This window comes from Enhydra lutris, unplaced genomic scaffold, assembly GCF_002288905.1.
Source record: "Enhydra lutris kenyoni isolate GAN:26980312 unplaced genomic scaffold, ASM228890v2 scaffoldscaffold93, whole genome shotgun sequence".
Taxonomy (NCBI): Eukaryota; Metazoa; Chordata; class Mammalia; order Carnivora; family Mustelidae; genus Enhydra; species Enhydra lutris.
Window position 1 is genome coordinate 2,816,688 of NW_019154177.1, and position 4,803 is coordinate 2,821,490.

Genomic DNA, 4,803 nt, shown 5'->3' on the forward strand with positions numbered 1-4,803 from the left:
CGTGTCCGAGGGCACCAAGGCCGTCACCAAGTACACCAGCTCCAAGTGAGCTCGCCAAGTAAGCGTCTTGTGATCCAACCCCAAAGGCTCTTTTCAGAGCCACTTCCATCTTCTTTCAAAGAGTTGTAATACTCAGAATTTCGCTTCATCAGTGTAGGGAGACACACTTTAAAAAAAATTATTTTTTCTATTAGCATGTAAGGTATTACTAGTCCCAGTGGCACAGGTCTGTGAATCGCCAGGTTTACACATTAAGTACCACATACCTCACTCAATGTCCACGGTAAATTCACTTTTGATAAGGAATTTCCTTGGAGACTGTCCTCAAAGGAGGAATATCCTAACACCACGTATTAAAGCTTGGAAGTCGTTTAATGCTTTAAAATTTCTCTTCTCTTTATATTGTCCGTGTTATAGAGCCTGGACTTTGCGCTGTAGTCCATATTTTCCTATTTGCTTGTGGGATGCATGGCTCCAAGCCTCCATTCACATTCATTTAAAGGGAAATGACTACATGTGAAAGCATTTGTTGATTGCATTTCCTTTCTTCTTCCTTGCTTTCAAGGGACTAACAGTCTCAAGTTTATCGCCTTGAGTTCTTCCAGGCAGGGGAAAGCATTTTAGGATACAGAAGGGAATTGAATTTGAGGCCAGCCGCAGTTCAATAGAGTATGGGGTTTCCTCTCAGTCTAACCTTTCTAACCAAGCCTTTCTTCTTAGGTGACTCAGGACACTTAAGGAAAGGTGAACAAAGAATGCACTCAGAAAAGAGATGAGATATATAGGCCAGTGCTGGAGAGAGGAGATAATTCACATGAAAGTACTTACTAAAGTGTTGAGAAATCTACTGGGTTTGAAGTGTCTTTGAATTTTATTTAGAGACCAGAGTCAGAAGACTTTGGTGGGAATGTTCTGCTATGTAAATGAACTTTGGTTCTCACACCCACTGTGCCTCACTTTATAAAATGAGACTTATGAAATATTGCTATTTAGTAATAAATTACTATAATAAAGTATGGACACTTGTGAAAACGCAATTTAAAGTAATACACATTTAAGAGGGATTTGCAATGCAGAAGGTTTTTATAAACATCAGCTAAAAATTTCCATTTCTCCTACACTTCATATATAATAAATGCAAGCTTTTTAAAGTAGAATTATAATCAGAAGTAATAATACTACAATGAGTGAAGCAAATGTTACTCCATGAAATCAGAGTTGCTGCTCTTAAATCTAGGCATCCTAAACACAAGGAAAAAAGTAAATGTAAAATGCTGTCCTCAGAATTACAGTAATTTGCACATTATGGGAGCCTGCTATATTTAGGAAGAATTTACATGCATCTATAGTAATTCTGATAATATTTACACATTTAAATTTACATATATGTGTAGTTGTAATCTTAACCTCACTGAATACAGAATCAATTATTCAGCTATGGGAATGTATTAATTAATTTCCTATTGCTGGTTTGACAGTATCAGAAATTTATGCCTTACATTAGTACAAATTTCTAATTTCATAAGTCTGTAGATCATAATTGGGGCATGGATCTCACTGAGCTGAAATCAAGGTATCAGGAATTCTGCATTCTTCTCTGGGGTCTCTCAAAATAAACCTCTTGGCTTGCCTTTTCCAGATTCTAGAGGCTATCCTCTTTCCTTGGCTCAAGGGCCCCTTTTCTCAATTTTCAAAGCCAGCCAGCCATCTCTGGCCAGACCCTCAGGCTGTTATCTCTCTGGTTCTGTCCTCAGGTTCCCTCTTCTAATTTTAAGTATCTATGTGATTACACTGGGTTCACTTGGATAATCCAGGATAATCTCCCTTTAAAAAATCAGGCGATTAGCAATCTTACTGCCACCTGCAACATTAATTGTCCTCTGTCCTCGAGCCCAGCATATTCACAGACCCGTGGAGGTTAGCAGTTAAAGATAATCAGGATGGCATTTTTATGCCTCGCACCGCAGGTCACAGTGTTTTTAGAATCTGATAGAAAGCTATATACTTTCTGTCATACAAGTGGAAAGAATATATGGACGCACTACTATATATACCTTCAGGATATTCTTGAATTCTGAGAAACGTCATTGCCATGTTTAGATATTTGTTTAGTTCTGGGAATACATAAAGCAAAAATTGACTATGACAGTATAAGCTTATGTATACAGCTGCCTGGTATTTTTAGAAATCACCCTTTTACATTTCTCTCCTTGTTGCATTTGTTTTGTTTGAAAATGTATATACTCTTTTGTATGTTGTGTGTGTGTGTGTGTGTGTGTGTGTGTGTGTGCGCGCACGCACACACACATTTGTGCTGTGTAGGGAGTAGAAAGTTTGTTATTCATGGGAGAAATTATACAAGAATATAAGATAGTTTTAATTCTTTCCTACCTAGGTTGAAGCCCTAAAGATATTTTGTATGTGCAGTCTTAGCACTTAACTCATGTGGCATACCATTCACAGCAGTTTATAACTTGAAGTAGGTTTCTAATTACAAGAACAGAAGTGTGAATTTCCATTACCATTCTTATATATATCTGCATATGCCAGGGGAGTGGTAGTGTTACTAGAATTGTTATGCCCCAATAATGGGTCCATGATTAAAGGAGCGAGACTGATACAAAGCGAAGGTCAAGCAAAGCTTTATTTCGCGCCAAGCATCAAGAATCTAACCGAACGTTCGGGCACGCACCTCTTACAAGAGAGGGAGCCCTTTCTCTGTTTCACAGACTAGCTTTTAAGGGCAAAGGCCATGCAGTCGGGCCTGGCCAGGCACAGGTGGCCAATGAGATTGTAACACACACAGGAAACGCCACAGTGATGCTAGGTGACCAGTTGAGCTACAATTTACCCCAGTAAATGTTTGAACCAGCCTATTACACATTAATTGGGATTGGCGCCCAAAAGGCTCCCAAAGGGTGGGGCCCATACTCCTTGGTAACCAGGGAGACAGTATGCAACCCCCAACTGACCGGTTGTCTCCAACTGGCCTGACCCACCTTTGTATCTGGGCTTTGTTACCTGAAGCTGGTTTCCCGGACTTGTCTCCAAGTAAATCCCCTGGGGGAAGGGGAGCAGGGACAGTTTCTAAATAGATCATTACAGAATGACCTATGCATAAAAAAAAAAAAAAAAAAAAGATTTTATTTATTTATTTATTTATTTGTCAGAAAGAGAGAGAGAGAGCGCGCGAGCAGGAATACGGTGAAGGGCTGAGGGAGAAGCAGACTCCCTATTGAGCAGGGAACCCGATGTGGAACTCAATCTTGGGACCCTGGGATCATAACCTGAGCCCAAGGCAGACATAACCAACTGAGCCACCCAGGCAGCCACATATGAAATTTTTTTTAATAATTTAAAAAGAATTTTTGTTGACCAGAACAGAAATTAGCTGATATAAAGTCCACCCAGGAGGAAAATAACAATTTTAAGGAGAGGCACCAAAATATCCTTAAAAGGAGTTTTTTTCCTTTTCCAGATTCTAGTGCAATGTGGACTTTTGCCAGTGGTCTCACCTTTCACTAAACGAGCCTTGGGAAAATCCTCATTACCATTAAATGACCGCATCTTGGAGTCAGTGATGTTTGTTTTTCAATTTTCATGCATTGGCTTGTTCCCACTAGTACTTGCAAATTATATCGGCTTAAGCAAACAGATCCATTAGAAGTGTACAAAGATTAATCTGGAAATAAGCCAGTTTCTTTTTACCACAACATGCCACAAACAAAAATAGTGCTACCAAATTTCTTAAGCCCTCTTGGTTTTTCACAGAACCAATGTGTAAAGGACACTACATCCCAGCAAGCTTCAGTGAAACACTCTTGTCACCACGTGGGCCAGGCTTGTAGTTAAAAAGGGCAATAGAGACAAGAGAAATCCATCCTACCATTAGCTACCCTGGTACCTTTCTCTTTCCACCAGTGAAAAGGTATCTGTTTTAAGGCGCTAGTACCATACACCAGCAAAGCTAACATTCCAGCAAAGCAAACCCTCTTCAGCACTTACATTAACTATCAAAGCCGCGACATCTCACGCTGAAAAAATGGCTGGCCCTTAAGTGTCTCTGGGGTTCAATTCGAAGACATTTTGTCAGGATTTTTTGGAGCTCCAGCTCCAGGGGCAGCAGCAGGCGCACGGCCGTCTGGATCTCCCTGGACGTGATGGTCGAGCGCTTGTTGTAGTGCGCCAGGCGGGACGCCCCGCCCGCGATGCGCTCGAAGATGTCGTTGACGAACGAGTTCATGATGCCCATGGCCTTGGACGAGATGCCCGTGTCGGGGTGCACCTGCTTCAGCACCTTGTACACGTACACCGAGTAGCTCTCCTTGCGGCTGCGTTTGCGCTTCTTGCCGTCCTTCTTCTGCGCCTTGGTCACCGCCTTCCTGGAGCCCTTCTTCGGGGATGGCAACAAACTTCCGTGGCTCTGGCATGACGAACAAAAACTAGGATTCTGAGATAAGAAATATGTGCCTTGCTTACAATGCTCATATTTTATGTCTCCTATGTGACCGAAGTGCTCAAAGAGACTTCGATTGCATAAGTAAATCTAAACTGCAACATATTATGGATTTTACGTGTCTTTAATTTTGTTTTGTCATTGGTTGCAAACTTCCAAATTGTATTAGCCAATCAAACCGCGCAATTTACAATTCGGCTTGTAAGTATAATTGCTTCTCATTTGCTGGAAGGATTTGTATCCCCATTTTCTTTTTCCCTTACTGAGCATACCGGTTAGAGAGTATTAAAATGTCCGGACGCGGGAAGCAGGGCGGCAAGGCGCGCGCCAAGGCCAAGACGCGCTCG

The 4,803-nt window shown here is 41.5% G+C and overlaps 1 protein-coding gene and 1 pseudogene across 1 annotated transcript in view; one reads left to right on the top strand and one right to left on the bottom strand.

The window, feature by feature from the left end:
* The window catches only part of LOC111162609, a 207,498-nt gene that overhangs the window by 49,773 nt on the left and 152,922 nt on the right, over window positions 1-4,803 (top strand). The window lies entirely within an intron of this gene.
* LOC111138582 lies at window positions 4,007-4,430 on the bottom strand (annotated as a pseudogene).